Source organism: Balaenoptera musculus, chromosome 11 (genome assembly GCF_009873245.2).
Source record: "Balaenoptera musculus isolate JJ_BM4_2016_0621 chromosome 11, mBalMus1.pri.v3, whole genome shotgun sequence".
Classification (NCBI taxonomy): Eukaryota; Metazoa; Chordata; class Mammalia; order Artiodactyla; family Balaenopteridae; genus Balaenoptera; species Balaenoptera musculus.
In genome coordinates this window covers 75,356,108-75,379,363 of record NC_045795.1, presented here as the reverse complement: position 1 = coordinate 75,379,363, position 23,256 = coordinate 75,356,108, and the positions used below count along the sequence as shown (strand labels likewise).

At 40.0% G+C, this 23,256-nt stretch overlaps 1 protein-coding gene and 1 pseudogene across 10 annotated transcripts in view; both read left to right on the top strand.

Annotated features, from left to right (window-relative positions):
- FHIT (fragile histidine triad diadenosine triphosphatase) overlaps positions 1-23,256 on the top strand; it is a 1,509,753-nt gene that overhangs the window by 311,474 nt on the left and 1,175,023 nt on the right. For 3 of the 10 annotated variants that reach the window (XM_036870236.1, XM_036870232.1, XM_036870231.1), the window contains one exon: positions 22,395-22,500. The exons of the other annotated variants lie outside the window; for them this stretch is intronic. The gene's annotated coding sequence lies outside the window, so the exon portion shown is untranslated. The remainder of the gene's footprint in view (positions 1-22,394; positions 22,501-23,256) is intronic. 10 annotated transcript variants of the gene reach the window in all.
- LOC118904283 lies at positions 7,532-9,209 on the top strand (annotated as a pseudogene).

Below are 23,256 nucleotides of genomic sequence, written 5' to 3'. Positions count from 1 at the left end.
GCCAAATGTTATTTAAAAATGTGACTTATATTAGTTACATCATGTGTTGAAATGTATCCTTAATTGTAGTACTTTTATTGACTGCGAGAGGATGCAAAGTGGATTCCACAATTTTAATTAACTGTTCCTCCTCTGACATTTCATTACCAGTTTCAGAAGTGATAGAGGATGGCAGTTACCTGTGAGAATTTTTCTATAAAGAAGCTAAGATGGAGGAATGTTAGAGTTGTCTTTGTGATTGAGAGGAAAAACAGAGAAAGGAGAGGATTGGCTATTATCCTCACATGTTAATAACATGATCAGTAAAAGCTTCTGTTATTTTAGGTAAATTTTAAAAATTTGAGCAGATAACAGACCAGTTGAAATAAAAAATAAAGAAATCACTTAATTCAACTATAATTTTTATGCTGCAAGAATGGTGTCTTTTTTCTGAAAGTGAGAATTTCTCAGACATCACATATCTTTCCCTTAAAGAGTTTTTGAGGATTTTCTATGAGTCAGAAGAGGCAAAAATGTGAAGGTCAAAGATAATGGGTCCCTATCTAACACTGGACTGATTTGCCGAGAACCCAGGACACATTTTTAAAAATAAATTTATTTGTTTGTTTGTTTGTTTATTTATTTTTGGCTGCGTTGGGTTTTCGTTGCTGCGCGCGGGCTTTCTCTAGTTGCGGCGAGCGGGGGCTACTCTTCGTTGTGGTGCATGGGCTTCTCATTGCGGTGGCTTCTCTTGTTGCAGAGCACGGGCTCTAGGCACGCGGGCTCAGTAGTTGTGGCACGTGGGCTCAGTTGCTCTGTGGCATGTGGGATCTTCCCGGACCAGGGCTCGAACCCGTGTCCCCTGCATTGGCAGGCGGATTCTTAACCACTGTGCCACCAGGGAAATCCCCCAGGGTATACTTTTATTTCCTTTTTATGGTAAAAGCCTGAGAGAACGCTGTGGAGTTTAAACATGGTTTTTTCTGTATCTGGTGCCCACACAGGAAGATGAAGGTAAGGAGGCCAATTTTTCCAGCAAATGTGCCCAAGCACATAATTACCTCCCTTGATGTCTGTCGATACTTTACCACATCCCCCGGGAAAATCTCTGGGCAGTGCTTTCAAGTCATTTTCAGAGATCTCACCATGGCAGGTGAGCTTATTTATTTATTTCCATTTTGAGAGCTTTACCTTTCCAGACTCCCTTTTAATGTTTACCTCTTGTATGAAGAATGGAGACTGCGGGTATTTCATTACCAGGTATCTCCCTGCTGCAGGCACTGCCTGGAGAAGTTTCCCTCTGTTTGGTTTGCAAGCCTCATTTATTTTCCCGAGCTTTCTAATCTGGGCAGAGCCCAGCGGACGGCATTATTAAATTACCATTATTACACTGTGTTGTCTTGGCACGATCAGGGGCTGAGTTGGAAAAGTTCATGTTGGGCAGGGAACACATTTTCTCCCCTTCTCGAGCTGCCCCAAATGGACCTTAGCTGACTTTCTGGGTCTGTATCAGCATCAAGAGTCTGTGAAGTCAAAGCAAAGATTTAACCACATTTGAGGCATTTCTTCTAATCAGTGTAAAGAATGGGCATTCCCCTTTTAAGTAGGTTGCTGTGATTTGGGATCAGCTGGACAATTCACGATTGTAATTTTTTTGATTGGGGGGGTAACATTTGACATTCAAAGTTATTTGACATTTCAAAAGTTATAATGTCATTTTAAAAACTCTAATATCACTAGTATATTTGCATGTAATTCATTTACACAGGCTTTCAAAGATTGTCTATTCTCAGTAGAGAAGTTTTAATTAAAAATGTTTTATTGCCACTCCAAGCGTCTTTAAATTAAGGCACTGCTCTTTTCTGTTTTTCTTCCTCACGCACTCTTGATAATCAACCTAGTGTTGTCTGCAATGATAAAAGTTATTCTTGTCATATTTTAAGCATTTTCTTGTTCATCACTGTGTCACCAATGGCTGTACAATGCTAGCACATAGTAGGTACTCACTAAATTCTTATTGAATGAGTGTTTCAACACTGCCCATGCACTGTATATTCTAACCATTCTGGAATATGTTTTATCACATGCACTCTGCTTGCTCCCACCTTAGGAAGTTTACCCGCCACTCAGAAATGTCCTTTGCCTCTCAGATCTTAAGCACTTTTATACTGCTTATTTGTGAATTTTCTTCTCCTGTCCCTATCTAAGCACAATTCCTGGTATATATTAGGTGCTCGATAAATGTCTTAATGAATACACGAGTTATTGAATGAACACACATGTATAGTTAACCCAAGGAAAAATTATGTGGCATTTATAAGCCATTTTTGTAACATTTTACAACAATTTTACTTTTAGGCATTCACTAAAATGATAAAAAGTAAGTTTGAAACACCATTTTTCTTGTCCAGTCCTTGACTCAAAACTCTTCAATGGCTCTCCATTCCCTTTAGCAGTGGTTTTCTAACCATGACAGTCTGATCATGGGATTATGTCTTTTCCCAGATTAAAACCCTTCAAAGGTTTCTCACTGCCTTCACAAAAAATATGATTCAAACTCTTTAAGCATGGCTGAGAGTTCTACCTCTCCAGCTCGAGTCTTCCCCAAGCTCCCTTTACTCTTTCACGTCTAGGTCATGTGGTTCATTAAACCTGTAATGTTTCCTCTTCTCCAGGGCCTTGGCACTTTGGGTGCCCTCTGCTCCCTCTTCACCCACCTCTTTCCTTAGCTGACTCCTCTTTGGCTTCAGATTGGTCTCGTTTTAAATGTCGCCTTCTCCAGGAGGTCTTTACTGTCCACTCCCTGCCGCTGCCACCACCATCACCCCTACCTGCCTCTACTAGTGTAGATAATTTTCCTGCTTTGTATGCCTTGCAGATATTTTATCAATAGATTAGAATTATGTGGGTTTTCTTGGCCAAGTCGTATGAAGTATTAAGTTAATGGAATTTAAATTGAGAATTTCCACAATTTTAAGTTTTCCTCCTGTAGGTTTCTCTCAAACATTTTGGTGGCTAACATGACCCTCTCCCACCCCCTGACGTGCACAACACATTTATTGTAGGCAAAGTATGCTAAGTGCTTCATATACATTTACTCATTTGCTTTCACACCAGCCTTATGGTGAATACTGCTATTGTCCCCCATTTTATCAGAAAAAGTAAGTTCAGTGACATAAGAAACTCACATAGCTGATGAGTGGCAAGCTGAAGTTTAAGTCCAGGCTGTCTACACTCAATCTCTGTAGCCCAAAGCCCAAGCTAAAGCTAGTGATTAGACAGTAGTAAATAAATACCCAGCAGGTATTTGAAAATAGCCTTGTTTTTGTGCTGGGTATCTTCCGTTTATCCCTTCATACCCACTTTCTACTCTGTTCTGTGCCTGGGAGGTTCTTCTCTGTTGGCTTTATAAATGGGCTCCTCCCTTAACCCCACATACTGCATTAACCCTTGGTTTCCCCACACCATTACCACACCTTTGTAAAAAGTTCTGCAGCTTACCCCAGTTGAGTGTTTTGTGTATACTTTGTTGTTGCCCAGATCCTAATTGATACAGACAAAAATTTTTTAAATTAAAACTGTAGTTATGGTTGTGCTTTTATATTTCTCATACAGTATGGAGTAATGTTAGCTTTTTTCTACTTTGTCTTTAACTTTGTATAATGGAATTGACGATTGTCATAGTTCATGCAGTCTTAAAAATGAGAGGCATGCCACACTCTTGTGCAAAGGGCATGTTTCCAAGGAATTTGTAACCAGTTGGGAAACAGGCCTACAGAATATTTTTCAAAATCTTTAGCCTGCCATGAGGCCTCTTGCATTTTGACAAGAGTTTCCCTTTCTGCTTTTCTCCGCTGAGCACCCTTTGCTTACTTTAAAGCTGGGCTCTACTGTGTCTGGGCAGGTGGTTTCCCAGCCACCTGGTCCAGGATTGGTTTAATGTCTGCCTTTAAAATAACTCATTTTACTTACTTAAATGAGTTTATATATAAAGAAACTCACATAGTGTTCCATAAATGGAAAATAAAATCCATTACAATAAATAAGGGAATGAAACTTTAAAGGGGAATATAACAAAAATAAAATGATGCTATTCATGTTAGCCAAGTGTTAGGAAGGTGTTTTGACATGTTAGCACTAATTAATATTTCTCATTGGATGAATTAGAAAGATTGAAAGAGAACTGAAAGGGACATAACTTTATTAGTCTTTGTTTTGTCCTGTCAGTAACCATCTAGCCCCAGGGTTCCATGCCCTGAAGTCTGAGGATCACTGGTATAATCTGTTTTTCCCTATGCTGTGAGCTTAACCGGAATGCTTTCCTCCTTCTAGTTTCCTTTTCCTGATCCTCTCCATCTTTCTTTTTGAAACTTTCCTTCACCCTCTTAGCCTACACAAGTCTCTCGTCCGAACTTCCTGACATTTATTATCTGTCCTACTTATGTTGGCTTCTGATTGTTAATGTTTTGACCTGGTATTTCAATAGCTCATATTTTGTGTCTTGTCTCCTAAACACTGTAAAGTTCTGTCTCCAGGAATAGACACTGGGACCTGTGCTTCTGGAACCCCATATTAATTAAATGTTCATTATATAATATATATTCTGTTTATAATATGTATTACATTATATAATATATAATACATATTATTTATATATAATATTTATATTATATTTACATATTATTAAATAATATATAATATATATTTACATATACATAATATATATAATACATATTATGTAATGTAATGCATATTATAAACAGAATATATAATAGCCCCATATATAATTAGAAGTTCATTAAATGTTTGCTGTGTTGAATGAATTTGACCCAAAGTAAGTTAAATGATGTTTTAACAACTATGGATATAATTCACAATCACAGTATGATTTTGTGTCTGGTTGGGATGCACAATTTATATTTTTGCTTCTTCTTGCCTTCATAGAAATTACATTCTAGGAGATAAAGATAATAAATTGATACACATATGCATATTATAATGTAAAGTGGAGTAAGTGGTATAAGGAACGTAAATCAGCATGCATTGTTAGAGCTTTGGGTTGCCTTTTAGATTGGGTAGTCAAAGAATACCTCTCTGATGAGGTGACATTTGAGGACAAATGTGATTAAAGTTAAGAGGAGGGGCTACATATGAATATTTGAGGGACAAGCATCCTAGCTAGAAGCAATAGTAAGGCCTGAGGATCTGAGTTGGGACTGTGCTTGTTGGAGGCCAGTGTGGGGATGAGAAGGGAGCAGTGGGACATGTCATTGAAGAGGTGGCAGGACTGGATTGCATGGGACCTTTTCAGCCATGGTGAAGCTTTTAGATTTTTATTGTAAGGGAAACTACAGGAGGACTGAAAGGAAAGACATAACGTGATCTGATTTATATTTTTAAAAAGTAATAGTTTCAGCTGCTCTGAATAGAAGAGGTGAAAAGGACAAGAGAGGGGCTGAAAAGGTGGGCAGTTAGGAAGACGTGGCTCCATGCCAGATATGATAGGGGTGGCTTGGAGCCCAGTGATAGTAGTGGACAAGGTGAGAACTGGAAGGTTTAGGAAAAATTCTGAGGAGAGCCAACCGTGTTATGCCTTCTAATTTATTTACTACTGTACAACGCTTTCAAACTAGTGTTCTCCGTTGGTATTTATTTTCATCTTATAATTCTATTTAAGACAAGTTATTTTCAATTTACCAAATATTCTTTTATTTATACTTGCTTTTGGGATAACACTTAATGACTAATTAGTCAATAAAAACCAGAGTTCTATCTGGGGCAAGAATGTGTTCCCGTGGTGAATTTATTTATCCCTCTTTTTCAAAAGTAATTACATTTTTGTATTCGTTCTTGAATACTGTGTCATTTCCCAAATGACTATTTGGGAGGTGGAATTTTTTTATGCTATTCTAATTTTGTATCCTCTTCCTTCTAATATCCCCATCTGTACTTTGTATTACAAACTTCATCAGACCACTGCACGCTATTATAGCTGTCGTCACCATGGGGAGAAAATGACTAATTGAAGCTGCTTATTGATATAATAGAGCAGGTTGTGACACTTGGCGAGAATACTGGAATGATGGGCCCCAGCTGATGTTATGTAAAAATATTCAGCCATGAAATATGCACTTGTGGATGGCTTTTTGCAGATGTCTGCAGAATGCAGATAATCTGTATTCTGAGGAGATCTGCAAATTAAAGATCTATATGACCAGTTAGAATTATAGCACAGTGAGGACAGAGTGGTGCAGTAGGTAATGATATAGCCTTGAATCTTGGGTAATAATAATTATAACCTGCCTATACTTATAAGCAAAAGTAGATGATATTTACCCCCAACCCCCATTTCAGAGGGACTGGATCAATTGGCAGAAAAATGATGGTGAACTTTTGGATATTTTGGAATTGCTTCAATGCAAGATATATTGGTATCATGAATGGAAGTATAAATTGGTATATTGTCTTTGGAAAGCTATTTGGCCATAACTATCAAAATAAAATGCACACAACCCTTTGACCTAGCAGTTTCATTTCTAGTAATTTATTTTAGAAATATAGTCACTAGATGCACAAAAATCTCTGTACTGAAATATTCATCATGGCATTTTGTTTAATAACAAATGATTTAAAATAGTCTAAATGTCCAAGAAATAGGAGATTGGTGAATAAATTATGGAATGTTTATGCACTGTAATATAATTAAGCCTTTATAAAGCCTGTATCTATATAGAACCATCTCTAAGTGAAAAAAGGGTTAGAATATGCTATTATTTGTGGTCATAGAAATGTAAAGTATATGTATATATATTTATATATGCATATGTTGAAGACTGCATAAGAGATTTTTAAAAGCACGCGTCAGAAGACATTTTTCACTGTACATTGCTCCTTTGGTATTATTTCAATTAATTACTTCTTGTATGTATCATCTATTCAAAAATTATAAGTTAAGAAAATTATAGGGGTGGTATATTTGTATGTTTTTACTCCCGCCTTACATAAAGATGTCTTGCTTGATTCTCTGCTGTATTGCACCTGACTTCTCTTTTGAGAGTTTTCTTATAATTTCTGTTAGAACACCTTTTATTAGGATATCATTGCACTGACACGTTTAGTAATGAGGTGGCAACTCCCCTTATTCCTTTATTGCTTGCCATGACTCTACGGAATGTAGATAGCTCTACCACTTTCTTCCAAGGTTCGAGTCCTTCCTATCCAGGAGAACTATTTAGAAACTTGTTTGTGCCAATGGTTTCTGCCCACAGCGGGGGCGGGACCAGGGCGCGGCGAGAAAATCAGCGGGAAACGCGTCTCCACTTCTGCTTGTGGTCCCACCGCTGGGGTCTCGCTGCTCCCGCCATGGCGCAGCGCCATGTGCAGAGTGATGCCATCATTGGGCATTATGAATGCGGGACCGAATAATTAACAGCCACCCCTTAGACGGAGGACCAGGTGCAGGGTAGAGTCTTTCTGGATGTTGTAATCAGAAATAGTGCGGCCGTCTTCCAGCTGTTTGCCTGCAAAGATGAGCCTCTGCTGGTCGGGGGGGATGCCTTCCTTATCCTGGATCTTGGCCTTCACATTCTTGATGGTGTCACTGGGCTCCACCTCCAGGGTGATGGTCTTGCCCGTCAGGGTCTTCCCGAAGATCTGCATACCACCCCTTAGACGCACCAAGCCGGTCTGGTGCACCCCAAGCCCCGTGCCCCGGCCCCGGCTGGGCAGCAGCGGCAAGCGCACCCAACCCGCCGAACCCCAGCGCGGCGAGCCTGCTCCGCCCCCGCGCAGGAGGCTGCGGCAGCTGGCCAACGCGGTCTCTGGCCCTAGTTCCCCAGCTGTCCCTGGCTCCCCAGAGCACTTTTCTCCCCAAAGCAAGAAGACAAAGGCCACTCTCTCAGCTGGTCAGCGACCCTGCCTGGCAGCCCAGGAGGACAAGGTCCCTTCATAGGTCACCCTTTCTGAGCTCTTGACTGCAGTGGGCACAGGAGCTGGGGGCACGGGTCCAGGAGGTGAAGGCAAGTGCACAGAAGAATGCTGGGGAACCCAGAGCACCGGAGGACAAGGGGAACCCAGTGGGGCTATGTGGTGAACAGATGCCTGCCTATCAGCGCTTCCTCGCCCTGGCCCAGCCGGGGCCCCCGGGCCTTGTGCTGCCCTACAAGTACCAGGTGCTGGCCGAGAGGTTCTGCAGCATGGACACCATCGTGGGCATGCTGTACAACCGCTCTGAGACTGTGACCTTCACCAAGGTCAAGCAGGGTGTCCAGGACATGATGCGCAAGTGCTTTGAGGAGTGCAGTGTGGGCCGGATCAAAACTGTGTACCCTGGCTCCTACCGCTTCCGCCAGGAGCGCTACGCCCCTACCTTCAAGGACGTTGGCAGGAAGTCTGATTACCAGCTCACCATCGAGCCGCTGCTGGACCAGCCGGTTGGCAGTGCGGCTCCCCAGCTCACGGCGTCGCGCCTTTTGCAGCAGCGCCAGATCTTCAGCCAGAACCTGGTAGCCCGCGTCCGGTAGTATCACAGGGCCTTCCTGGCCTCCCTGAACACCCCCGCCCATGGAGGTTCCTGAGGACCAGCTGACACACTGGCACCCCCGCTTCAATGTGGACGAAGTGCCTGACATGGAGCCGGCCAAGCTGCCCCAGCTGCCCACCGTGGAGAAGCTCGCCACCGCCCAGGAGGTGCTGGCCGGTGCCCGCAGCCTGATGTCACCCAGGATGGAGAAGGCTCTGAGTGACCTGGCCCTGCTCACGACCGAGCCTAGCAGCCCCCGGTCCCCCAGCCCGACACTGCCAGCCACCCCGCCGGCCACACCGCCTGCCGCCATGAAGGGGGTGTCCCAGGCCCTGCTGGAGCGGATCCGGCCCAGGAGGCGCAGAAGCAGCTGGCGCAGATGACCCGGCGCCCGGGGCAGGAGCAGCGGCTGCAGGGGCTCGAGCGGCTGCCTGAGGTGGCCCGCGTGCTGCGCAGCGTCTTTGGGTCAGAGCACAAGCCAGTGCTCAACATGGAGATGGCCTGCAGCAGGATGGTGGGCAGCTACCGCACATCCACGAGCCCCTGGGAGATGGAGAAGCATGTGCACCTCCTCTCTGAGCTGCTGTCCGACTGGCTCAGCCTATACCGCATCCGCACGGACACCTACGTCAATCTGGGCAAGGCCGACGACCTGGCAGGTGTCTTGGCACGGCTGGCCCGCCTTGCCCGTGCTGAGGAGGCGCTGTGAGCCCGGCGGACAGGTGCCAACACAGACCGGCCGCCGGGCCTGTGTCTTACTTCCTTTAGGAACACGACACACTTTGCTTTTCCTGTCCTAAATCCCCATGAGGGTCAAGGCTCTGGCTGCTGGGCTTGAGGTCCTCTGACTAGTGTGGTGGAGGCCCCCCTCATATACAGGGTGCACGGAAGTGGGGTGGGGGAGAGGTAGTGTGGTTGGCAGAATAACCCTCCCAGGTGTCCACGTGGGATCCTGAGGCGGTCCTGGAGTATCTCAGTGGGCCGGGTGTCATACACAGGGTCCCCATAAGAGGGAGGCAGATGCAGAATCTGAGATTGGAAGGTGCCGGCAGGAGCCGCGAGCCAAGGAACAGATTCTCCCTGGAGCCACCAGAAGGAACCAGCCCTGCCCACCCACACCCTGATTTTTGTACTTGGCCTCTAGAACTGTAAGATAAAGTCAGAAAAAAAAAAAGAAAAGAAAAGAAAAAAGAAAAAGAAACTTGTTTGAATAAATGGTAAAATCATTCAAATGCACTGGTTCTGAATTTCTAATGGGTGCATTTGTGAAAATGCTGAGAAGCTTCTGGAGGCAGAGGCCTGGTCCTTTTCAACAACAAATAGAAATTAAAGACTATTAATGATACTTATTATTAACGTTTAAAAAGCTCTCTCTACCCCCAACAAGTTAAAGAGCTATTGTTTGAAATGTATGGCCCAAAACTATGTCATTCTCTATTATATGTGATAGCATAAGCCCAAGAACAATGTTTAAAATTGTTTTAATCATTGTTATAAAAGGAATTAATGAGTGGTAACATTCAGAAACCCCGTTGCTCATATTATGTTTTGGGGGTATGGAGGAGGAAAAAGGAGAAGGAAGAAAAATACATTTCGAAGAAAGTTAAACAACAACTTGTAAATTTCATTCTCTGTTGCTGGAAAACCAACTGATTATACATGAATGTATAATAAAACAAGTGTTTGGCACATTGTGGTGTATGAACTATGTAGCGTAATCAGAGCTTATTTTCCTGCAGTGGAGATTGAAATGTATGTTTCTTCTAAGCAGTACCTTTCATTCCATTTTTATTTTTTAAGGAAGAGTGAAATTTACAAGTTGCTGCTTAACAATACCAGAAGTGCTAATTCCTATACAATGAATAGTGAAGTTTACAAATTGCCATTTGACATCCCCACATTTCTGTTTGTTTGTCCTCCCTCCCCACCCCCCAACAAGGTAAAATTTATAAGCTTAGTAAAAACCCTTCATTATTAATACAAGTTTACATTGCTGTTGGCAATTCCATAAATGGCATATGAACATACCTAAGGGGAACATAAAGGTGGACGTTATGAGACAAGAAATTCTTTCAGGAACATTGAATTTGTAATCATCACTCAAGAAAGAGCATGCAGAGACACTCATTCATGGCTTTGTGTCCCCATGACCCATTCCCTTGGCTCCTTGGTTCTGTTATCCTTCAAGTATGTTTCATTGGGCCTTTGTTTTTTTTTTTTTGGAAATCCATCTAACTCTTCCTTTGCGAATCTTCCTCAGCTCAGGCTATATACATCCCTCCTTTTCCATGGTCCCTTTTTCTCCACTTCCATGTTCTTCCCTGAACACTCAAAAAGTGGCTACTGTGTACACAATTAATTAAATGAATGGTTCACAGCCTTAGGCCGTCACTTCTATTATTATCTGGTACTGCTACTTAAATATTTTATTATTACAGCATTTTATTGTTATTAAAATTTTAAGATATACATGCCTTATTTCACCAATTTTATTATAACAAGATCCTTGAGGGGAGATATCAGGCCTTAAAATCCTTATGCTCCCAATGGGGGCATGTATATAATCGTGTAATCGAAATGAAGTGGATGTTTTTACCAATCACAAGAACCGGGAGAGAAAGGAAGTGAAAAAGGAACGGACACCCTGTCGTACGTAACTGGTCTGAGAAGATGGTTGCAACAAATTCTTCCATTTCTGTCTGTGCACGTCTCTTCTCCCGTAAAGAGATAAAGTCCTTTTTCCCTCCCTGTGAGTTTTGGTTGACCTTTTGACTTTTTTTGGCCAATAGAAAATGGCAGAAATAACACTGTGTCAGTTCTGAGTCTAGCTAGACTTTAGGTTGGCTGGAGATAAACACTCTTTAGAGCCCTGTGCCATCGCTTTAAGAAGTCTGGTTATGCAGCAAGAGAGAGGTCATTGGGAGAAAATTCGTGGAGGATTACGAAGATATGGAGAGAGGCCCAGCCAGCCCCCAGCTGTCCCAGTCATATCAGCCGAGGGGCATGGAGGGAAGGGAAGCCAACTTGGATCTTGCAGTCCCAGCTGGACTGCCCCAGTCAACATTATGTGGAGCAGAGAGATGAGTTGTCCCACTAAGCGCTGCCCAAACTGAAGATGTAGGACAAATAAATGGTTGTTATTCTTATTGTTTTAAGTCACTAGTTTTGGAGTGGTTTATTGTATAGCAAAGATTACAGAAAACACATCCAAAACGGGTTAAGTTGTATATTAAATTTTCTGGTCTACAATAGTGCTTTTTTGAGCTTTAATGTGCATACAGATCACCTAGGGTTCTTGTTAAAATTCTGATTCAGTAGATTAGGGGTGGGGCCTGAGATTCTGCATTTCTAAGAAGTTCCCCAGTGATGCTGATGTTCTGGTCTGTGTGCCACATTTTGAGTAGAAAAGGTCAAAGCAGGGAAGTCCATTTATCCAAAGATTAACAAGTTGTTTATTACAACCAGGAAGGTTATACTTGCCTTTCTGTTGAGATTGCAGATCCTGCACAGGCTGTGTCAGCTGCCCAATAGACATGCCAATTCCAAAAATATAAAGTCAGACAAAGGTGCATTTTAACCAAAGTACTAGGCAATTTCTATTTTCTTAAAGTCTAACTTTGCTGAGAGTGACTTTATTCCCCTAAGCTTCGTGTCTGTTTAACCAAGAAGCATGCTCTGTGACAGTTGTTGATAATGGTAATAATAATAGCAATTACTCTACACTTCACAAGTGCTTTGTTGTGAGCCAGAATCTGTACTAAGTGCTTTATATACATTTCATCATTTAATTCCTGTAACATACATGACTGTCACCATTTTGCAGGTGAGGAAACTGGGGTTCAGGGAGGTTTAGTTACTAGCCCTAGTCACCCAATGACTAAGATAGGATTCAATTCTGTATGATGTGACTCCAAAGTTCAGGTTGATAACTGCTCTGCCACACTGCTTCCAACTAGAAGCCTAGCACAGGCCTCAGGTTAGTGTATTATGGCTCACATTCTTTCTTTCTGGACTTGTTTCTTGGTAGTAGTGGTGGTAGTAGTAGGAGTATAGGTATTTTCCTTCCGTGCAGTATAGTTGACTTTGGGAAATCCTAACAGAGATACCCGAAATGTTCTTGCGCATGTGCGCGCATGTGTGTGTCTCTGTGTGTGTGTGTGTGTGTGTGTGTGTGTAAGGCAGGAGTGGAAACACCTTTGAAACCCATTAGTTGGGAAGTTTAATTTTTTGTAGCAACATTCACATAATTACTGTCAGCATTTTACAGTGGTATTTAAAGTGCTGATATGAGGAAAGTCTTTACCAGAATAAATACAGATGATTTGTTTAAACTTCAATAGTCTCTTGTTTTCACTGTGTTGCCTATTGCAGCAAAATAATTTCACCCCCCTCCCTTTGCTTTAGACTCACTGTTTACCCCTCTATGGCATTTATCAGACAGAAGCTACTACTGTTTTAGGTTTCCATCAGAGTAGCATAAAATACTTCTAAAAACCATAAGAGACTCTGATATGATCTACTTTGAAATTAGACGGCCAGGACATCTCTTTACTTGTCGGTTTGAATGCCTCTTCTCTGCTCTCTTGAAGGTTAAAAGAACTGGCAATGCTGGAAATGTCAGTGCTCTGTGGCACCAAAGCCAGTGCCCTGCAGGGACCTACTCCATAGTGACTTGGGATTAGATGAAGACACCAGGACACCAGGACCTCTGGCCAGGAGGTTTACTTAGCTCTCAAATCTCTTTACTGCTGAGGTGGCTGTTCTCCAACATGCTGGTGGTGATGGAGGGGTGTGTGTGAGTGTATGTGTGTGTGTATTAGTATGTGTGTGTGTATACAGAGTTCTTTAAAGTGAGATCATTTGGCTGCACACTTTTTGGTGGGGTCAGTACAAATTTTATTGTCTTCTTTAGGTGAAGAGGCAAGGTGTATGGGGGTGGTGACAGGACTTGATTGGGACTTGAATCATTGCTCAGAAGTAACAGTGATTTTCTTCAAAATCACAAAATCCATGTTTCTCCCACTGCCTGCTGTTCTTCAAAATGAGCTGGTCACTTCCTGGTACAACAGTGATTTTCTTTGTCATTCTGAATGAATCATTTACAAGACAAATGGTCCATTTTGATTGATTTCCTGATCTTTTGGACATGAAATATTTCATGTTTCTTTTAAGATAAATATCTAATTTTTCGAACAAATGTAGTATTGTAAGTACCTTTTGAGAAATATTTAATAAGAAGCACATTTTATTTCCTTGGAACTACATGGAAGAACTCTCTGGACCTTTATTAGTTTGCATGTTGCTATTCAGAAAAGTGTGGAATATCCTCCATTAATTTTTACCACTTTCTAAATTATCTTCTTCAAAGAAAAATCCCAAGAAGGCAGAGGCTTGCTTAAGTGAAACATTTCTGAAGATGCTTTTCTTGCAGATTTCCAAGAGTCTTAGATATCTAATGTAATTTGTTTCGAGGAGACTGTGGGTGACAAAGCACTGCTGGTAGGGGTTTGACACATATAGTATTAAGAATGGATTCCTTAGTAATCATGTGGATTGGCCAAGAGAGGAGAATTTAAATGGAACGCTCGGTAGAAAATAAGTACTCTCTGCAATGCAGAAATAAAAATACGTTTGGTAAACACACAACATAAAAAGGTTATACTTATTATCATTATTTTAATTAATTTATTTATTTTTGGCTGCGTTGGGTCTTCGTTGCTGTGCAGGGCTTTCTCTAGTTGTGGCGAGCAGGGGCTACTCTTCGTTGAGGTGCATGGGCTTCTCATTGCGGTGGCTTCTCTTGTTGCGGAGCACGGACTCTAGGCGCGTGGGCTTCAGTAGTTGTGTCGCATGGGCTGTGGAGCGCAGGCTCAGTAGTTGTGGTGCACAGGCTTAGTAGCTCTGCAGCATGTGGGATCTTCCCAGACCAGGGCATGAACCTGTGTCCCCTGCATTGGCAGGCGGACTCTTAATCACTGCTCCACCAGGGAAGTCCCAAAAGGTTATTATTAAATGAGACTTTTTGTAGTGCCAGCTTAATCTTTCTTTTTTTCATTTATTGCTAATTAATTAAAGGAAAAATGTCTTTGAAAAATCTGTAAAGGTTGTCCTATGGTTTGTTTTATTAAAATTGCTTAAATCTGATGTGGGAACTTTCTGTTAGCAACATTCTGAAATTTGGACAAAAGCAAAGTCATAGCTTATAATATATATATTTTGAAAGTTGAAAATAGTATTGATTCATACTATTTTCCTGAGAGGAAGTTAAGTTTATTGTTTTCGTAAATTCTCCAAATTCTTTTGGTTATGTAGAGGAGGAAAAATAATTTCCCCTCTGCCCTTCTGAATTCTTGGCTGAGACCACCCCAAACCTCCCAGTAATAAAAGATTAACAGGAGAAAAACAAATGGAAATTTATTAACCTGTATACTTCATGTATACATGGGAGATACCCAGAAAAACTGAGTAACTCCCTGAGATGGTGCATCTACTACCTTAAATACCATCTTCAGCTAAAGACAAAAGAAAGATAAGGAGGGTTGGGGTAGGTAGTTACGGGAGTTTACTAGGAAAAGCATGGTAAACAAGGGTAAGATTTGTTCTATAGATTTAACGCCTTCTCCATTGATAAGATTCTCTTGTGATTTAGAGTCGTCCTTCTCTTCCTGGTACAGAGAGGGAGACACTTACTAATGGAGATTTCCTTTATAAATGTAAATGTCTCTTACAAAAGGGCAAGTTCTACTCTATTTTCAGAGCTTCTCCTGTGTCTGCTGTTTCTTCCAATAATTGGCTCAAAATAATCCTTATGCTGAAGAGTCATATTTTGGGGTGACATATTCTGCTACCCTTCAGTTGCAAGTGGGTAAAACTGAATTCAGGATATCCCAAGAGAAATGAAAATGGGAATTTTGGCTCACATAATTGCAGTTTTCAGTGGGATGAACCTGACTTTTGTCATGGATGGCTATAGGTGCTTCATTGTATATTCAAAACTGTTTCTTCCAGGGGTGAATCTAGGTTTTGTGTAGCCTGAAGTTTACACAGTTTGGAGAAGCTTCTTTATTAAAAGATCATAAATGACCACATTGCTCTAAAAGGACCTGGAAACTTAAGTTGCAATAGCTTCATGGTGAATTTGCCTGTGCTCCTCCCCATCTCATAGCCCATTTCTTCTCTACATGCTCTTAATTTTCCTTCAGTCTAAGTCCTTGTGGTGGTGTGAATTTAACTACTATTAAAAAACAAAATTCGGGCTTCCCTGGTGGCGCAGTGGTTAGGAATCCGCCTGCTAATGCAGGGGACACGGGTTCGAGCCCTGGTTCAGGAAGATCCCACATGCTGCAGAGCAGCTAGGCCCGTGCGCCACAACTACTGAGCCTGCGCTCTAGAGCCTGCGCACCTAGAGCTGATGCTCCAAGACGAGAGAGGCCACCACAATGAGAGGCCCGCGCATGGCAATGAAGAGTAGCCCCTGCTCACCGCAACTAAAAAAAAAAAATAAAGAAAGCCCACGCACAGCAACGAAGACCCAACGCAGCCAAAAATAAATTAATTAAAAAAAAAAGAAATGTATTTCCAATAAAATTTAAAAAAACAAAAAACAAAATTCAACTGAGTGAATTTGAAGATCTAATTGGCTTTATTCAGCGATTCATGAATCAGGCAGCATCCCGTCTAGTAGATAGAAAAGGGCTCCAAAGAGCTTCAGACAAGGAAAGGGCAGAAAGGGAGTGGGACAAGAAAGTCATAAAAGAAAGGATTGTTTCAGGCAAAGTACCTTCTTGGGGGATGGCAGAGTTCCATCAGATGGATTATCTCACCAGTGCTGGCCAGGAAATTTCAGACTGACTGGTTAAGATTACATTTCTAGGAGAGACTGAAACTACAATTAGATTAGGTATTAACTCTTGATTTGTTGACATGGGGCTTAGCGCAAGTGACTCCATTCTGGGCCTGTTTTCTTCTTCTTTGTTTTTTTTTTTAATACTACCCATGTTCTCAGAAGCACCTTTCTCTTACAGCTGATTCATATAAATCCCCCCAGAAGACTCAGATTGGTTAGCTTGAGTCACATTCCTACCTCTGGTGAGGGAGATGAGACACTCAGTTGAGATCCCAGGAGAAAACAATGAGCTGGGGAGGGGCAGTGCCCTAAGGGAGTCAGATGTTGATCAGTCTAAATAATGGATGTTTACTTCCATGCTCTTCACCCTCTTTTGTTGACCTGGGGGGTAGAGGTTGGTCCTCCAAATTGGATGTATGTAACACCCATTTAAACTTGAATTTTCAGCTCTTTTCAGGGATTAAGCTGACCTTAGTAAGAGCAGAAACCATACACAGGCTGGGAGGTCAATTTCTGATTTTCTTTCAAGTAAACCTCACTTAGGTGTTTTCTGCATGTGAGATACTGGGAAAGGATATCTGGTTGAGAGCCTCTTCCTTGTTGTATCTTCCTTTACCCAGAATTTGTTCTCAGACACAATATGAAAAATACTCCATTGGTCAGTATTGCTTTTTTTCATAGAAGTCCTGTGGAAAATTACAAAGAAAATGAAAACTTGATTCCTAAACTCCTTATCTGTCTTTCTGCTTCCTTTAGATTTCCTTGTCCTTTGCCAATGTTCACCTTTCTGGAATAAGATAATGAAAAGAAAATGGATGATATGTTTCCAAAGTTGAAAGTATCTATACATCAGAGCACCACTTTATGATGCTGCTTTAATTAATGATGATACTATCAGTCTATCAGAAATGTGAACACATCTCCTTTCATAATAAACTCCTTCAGTACAGCAGTTGCCATTAAAAAGTACCCTCTTTTATGGATGATGTAACTGCTGTAATATTTGGAAGTACGTGCTGAGTATGAGAATATTAGCGTATTAAGGTTCTTCTGAAAAACAGAACCAATAGGAGGTATTTATGTGTGTGTGTGTGTTACTGAACTCAGGTCCAGCTGCTCGCTGCTTGAAAATCAATACTCAAGAGGCAAGTGTTGGTAGAAATGGAAAAAGTTGTTTTTAATCAGAAAGCTGGCAATCTGGGGAGAAGGTGGACTTGTGTCCCAAAACCAACTCTGAAGATTCTGCTCAGCCATGAAAGTTTTCAAAGAGAAAAGGAGAAAAAATCTCAGTTGATCATTGAGGTAGGGGATCATACTCATTGCCATTTTCCACTATGTGCACGCTTGTCGACTTCTTGTGATCTTTCTTTAGATGCTATTTTGTTCACACTGTTTGTTCACAAGATTACCGAAGGGGAAGCTAGGGAAGAGATTTAGTTATCTGTTAATTACTTATTCTTCATTTCTATTTCTTTGATCTAAGGAAAGAACCAACAGGTTAGGCAAGGTATTGTGTGATCAAAAGATTTGAAAGTGTGCTTGGCCAGAGGTGAGTAGTGCCTGGCTTAAGGTTAGTTACAATATAGCAGTGGTCCCCAACCTTTTTGGCACCAGGGACTGGTTTTGTGGAAGACAGTTTTTCCACGGACCGGGGTGGGGAAGTGGAATGGTTCAGGCAGTAATGGGGAGTGGCAGATGAAGCTTCTTCGTTCACTCGCCCACTGCTCACCTCCTGCTGTGTGGTCTGCTTCCTAACAGGCCGTGGACCATGGCCCGGGGGTTGGGGACCCCTGCAATATAGCTTTGCTAAAGTGACAAGACAAAAGGGGCCTCCTGCGAAGTGTTCTTTCCTGCCAAAAGCTGCTTACCTGTGTGTGTGTGTTTATTTATATAGGAATAAATAAATATATTTATTATATATAGGAATTGGTTTATATGATTATGGAGGCTGAGAAGTTGCACAATCTGCCATCTATAAGCTGGAGATCCAGGAATGCTGGTAGTTTAGTTTTAAGAACCAGAAGGCGGATGGTGCAAGTCACAGTTGATGGCAGGAGAAGACTGATGTCCCAGCTTAATCAGTCAGGCAGAGAGGATGCATTCCCCTTTTCTCTGTCTTTTTGTTCTCTTCAGGCCCTCACTGGATTGGATGATGCCCACCCACATTGGGGAAGGCAATCTCGTTTACTGAGTCAACAGATTCAAACGCTAATCTTATTTAGAAACACCCTCAAAAACAGACCTAGAAATAATGTTTAATCTGGGCACCCTGTGTTCCAGTCAAGTTGAGATATAAAATTAACTACCACAGTTAACTAAGGTGTGGCATCTAAAATTAACTACCACAGTTAACTAAGGTGTGGCATCAATAATTAAAAATCACATTTAAAAAATAGGAACATGCAAAAATGAGAATATTTTGAGCAGCTAGGCTCTTTGAGGGCCGGGGTCCCTGCTTATCATTTTTGTGTCTCTCAAAGGTTCACAAAGTACCTTCTATATTCTAGATGTTAAATGAATGAGTAAATGAGTGAGTGAATGGCACTGCTAATACTGCTTCTTTTTGTCTGTTGCCTTGTGTTTTCAGGCTTCAACTCTGGTCATGATTTTTATCTCCCGACTTGTCCCTTTTCTTTTATAAGAGACTTGAATATCTTTTTTTTTTTTAATCCTGATCTTTTCTCTTTTAACCTTTGATTCCTGACATTTCCCTTTCCATTTCTCACTTTCTTTTATAGTACAACCGCTTTTGTCTGTTTCAGACTCTCTTCTCCATAGCTTTTTGTGTCAATTTTTTTATGCTTGTAACTTTTCTCTTTTTTAGATACTGTTGGTGAGCTGGTTACTGTATTGAGTTAAAGAAGGCACCCCATTGAGTCATTGTGAGAGAAAACTGATTAACTGACTAATGATGTAATTTTTACTGTGTTAGGGTCTTTAGCCGCTACCATCTGGGGAAATGGATCGCTTTATAATGGCATTTTTATCATAATCCAAACCTCAAAGCACCTGTACTTTTGTTCCTTTTTCTTTGATTTTTTAAACCTACTAGTTATAAATATTGATTCTTTGACTTTCTCTATATTCTCTGTTTTAAAAATAATGCCCATAACTGAAGACACTATGGTAATAAAAATCAACCCTCCATCCCACCCCAGGATGTTCGTTGGCCTCCAGTTATTGCTGGTCTTATTTTCCAGCATAGGAAAGAGAACTAATCAGAACCAATTGAACCCTCCAGAATTCTGTGTTGGGCATGTAGGAAATATCAGATAGGTATAATCATTAGGCTGATGTGATTAATATGTTTGTTCTACTAATCATATTATTTCATATTATTTAATAAGTATGTTTCAATAATCTGATTTATTATTTATTTGAAGGGCAGAAGAATATTGTGTCTGTGATAATGAACTCTGAATCTAAATTTCTTAGGTTCGAATCCTAACTATTCTGATTACTAGCTTGGGCAAGTTATTTTCTCTCTGTAGTATTCAATTTCCTCATCTGTATAAGTATTACTATCAATCACATAGAATTATGAGGATTAAATGAGTTATTATTGAAACCCCCTTATGAATAGGGCCTGACACATAGCAAGCATTTAGAAAATGCTAGTTGTCCTTGATTTTTTTTTTTTTTTAGTCTATCCCAATTATTTTCCTCCCAACTTTTTACTTTGAGAATATTAAAATTTAACAAAAACTGAGAGAACAACAGATACCCAAATACCTTTCACAGGAATTCAGTTATTCATTAACATTTTGGCACTGTTGTTCATTTGCTTTCTTTTTCTCATTTATATACTTTTGAAAAACGAATTGCAATTCAGCTGTAGACATTGTATTTCCACCTGACATTTAACCTTGTATCTCCTAAGATCAATGTGTAACCATAGTACTATTATCACACCCAAGAAATTTAAACACTATGTTATCAAATATAGTCAAATGTCCCCATTAATGTCCCTTGTACCTTGTAGTGTCCCTTTTTCCTTATTTCTATTTTCTTTTCTATAAATCCACTCAGATTACACATTTCTTTAGTTGTTGCACTGCTTTGGACTCTTTAATCTAGAATAGTCTCCTGTTTTTATTTATCTTTCATGAGTTAATATTTTTGAAGTTTCCAAGCCAGTGTCTTGGAATGCCACGCAATGTGGATTTGTCCAGTTGTTTGCTCATGATTAGATTTAGTTTAAACATTTTTGGCTAAAATACTACCTAGGTGATATTGTATACTTCACATTGTACCATATCAAAGGCACCTAATTTGTTTGTATCATTCTTGGTGATGCCGTATGATCACTTGATTAAGGTGATATTCTCCAAATACCTCAAATTTTGGAAGGTATGTGTTTTATTGAGATTTTTTTTTTGCTTTGTAATTAGTAAGTAATCTGTGAGGTGATATTTTGAGAGTGGGTGAATATTCTGTTTCCCAAGAACTTTTCATCCATTGGTTTTATTATTCATGGATGAATCTTGCCTGATGGTGTTCTTCTATATTTATTAGCTGATATTCTTTGGTAACAAAAGAGCTCCTCCTCCCCATATCCGTAGTAGGATTGGATAATTATCATCCTAGCTGGAACAATTTACTCATACAGTATGGTACTTCTTTCAGCTAAAATAAAATATGTGTTTTCTTTGCTGCTTTTATCACAGCTTTTTTTTTTCAAACTTTGTATTAAGTAAAGTCAGCTTACAGAAGATGTGCAAATCATATGTGTATAGCTCAAGGAAGTTCCACAAATTAAATATAACTATATAAACAGATCCTTATTCTTTAGTGATGCTCAAATTGTCCCCAGGTTAGCCAGTAGGATCCCCTCTAAGCTAGTTCCTGTGTCCTTTTGACATGTCTCTGTCAGTTTTGAGTATGCCCTTGAAGAAAATAAGATCTTTTAAGCTTACATTGTATTTTCCCTAGTCCTGATCAAGAATAAGTCATTTCTTCAAAGAGCACTGCCTCCCTTTAGCGGGGAATGGAATTTAGAAACAAAGATTTGGCTACTAGGTGGGATCATTGATACTTTGGTGTCCTTACTTCTAAGATATATGTATGTATTTATGTGTATATACATGTATATACTATATATGTAATAACCTACATTTCAAATCCAACATCACAAAATTCTTCAGCTTCCCTCATTCCTTATTCATATCTCCTTTATTCCACTGTGAGAGTTCAATGTATTGATTCATTTGCTCTATCCTATAACATTCAGAAAATAGTTTCAGAAATACTACATCAATACTACTTCCAACAACCAATCTACTAAGTAAAGTTCAAGATTAATTTGTACTTATTTTTGTACTAATGCTCCACTGTGAATGTACATTCAGAGTACTAGACTCAAAACTTATTGGAATTCATTTTTTGTCGTCTGTGGTTATTTTTATCAATATAGCATACCTTTTACTTCTTTTCCTGTTTGCATGCAAGTTTATGTTTTGTTTTTTCCATCTTTTTCTATTTGAATATGTAAAACTTTACATGGTTCAAAAGCCAAACTTAGATAAAAAGTTGTCCAAGGAAGTCCTATTTCATGCCTACCCTTTCAACCCAGGTCTTACCTACCCTCCATAGAAAATGTTTTCATTAGTTTCCAGTTTATCCTTCAGGTGTTTATTACAAAACTAGCAAATACATACATATGTATAAATGCTACTTTCTTATGCAGAAGGTAGTGTACTACACGTATTCTTTTTCACTTTGCTTTTTTTCAACCTGGCAATTTTTCCATATCACTTTATTAAAATCCTCCTTATTCTTTATTACAGATGACTAGTATTCCTTCTTGTGATATACTGGGGTGGTTCCTGTGGATGGCTTAGATTGTTAAGTATTTTGTTATTAGAAATAAGGCCACAGTGAATAACTTCGTGTCTGTTGTTTCTCCTTTATGGTTGAAGCTGTATGTTCAGAGCGAATTGCTGTAACTGACATTGCTGTTAAGTAAACATACAGATAAATAGGTAGATGGATATATGAGTAAACAGATACATAGTTTTATTAGCTAATACCAAATATCCCTTCTTACAGGTTATATACCCTTTTGCATTCTCACTAGCAATGCAAAAGAGGGACTGTTTCTCCACACCCTTGCCAACAGAGTATATTGTCAAGCTTTTGAACTTTTGCTAATCTGGTAAGTGAGAAACAGTATCTTGGTGTAGTTGTTTTTAAATAAATGTGTTACTTTAGAATACATTTATATTTATAGAAAAGTTGTAAAGATAATACAAATTGTATGAGTTCTCATGTACTCCACACCCACTGTTTCCTATTGTTAACCTCTTACATCAGTGTAGTACAATTGTCGTAATTCTAACTGTAGTTTTAATTTGCTTTTCTCTTATTATAAGTGAAGGTAAGCATATTTTCATATGTTTAAAGGCCATTTCTATATCCTTTTCTGTGACCTTCTTGTTCCTTTATTTTGCTCATACAAAAAACTGGGGTTTTGAATACCTTTTTTCCTTTAACTTTTAACAAGTGATTGGTGCTTAATCTATTATATATATTGTATATGCTTTTTCCTAGCATGCATTTGTTTTTTGACTTTGCTTATGGGTTTTTTTTTTTCTGTGCAAAAGAGTTTTAAAATTTTCATATAGTCAAAATTTTCAATCTTTTCCTAATTTTTTTAACATTTGGATTTGAATCATAGTTAGAAAGGCTTTCCCCACATTGAAGTTGTAAAGAAATTAATGTTTTCTTCTAATACTTGTTTTATTATTGATGTTAGTAGTTGCCTTTGATTTTAAGACTAATCATGTTTAATCTCAAGGGCTGCCACAACTCACAGGATTAATGCTAACAGAAGCTGATGGCTGGGGAGGAAAGGGGGAAGATGGAGACTCTAGACTCCTTATCTTTCCTAGTCTCCTATGCAGGGGTGTTT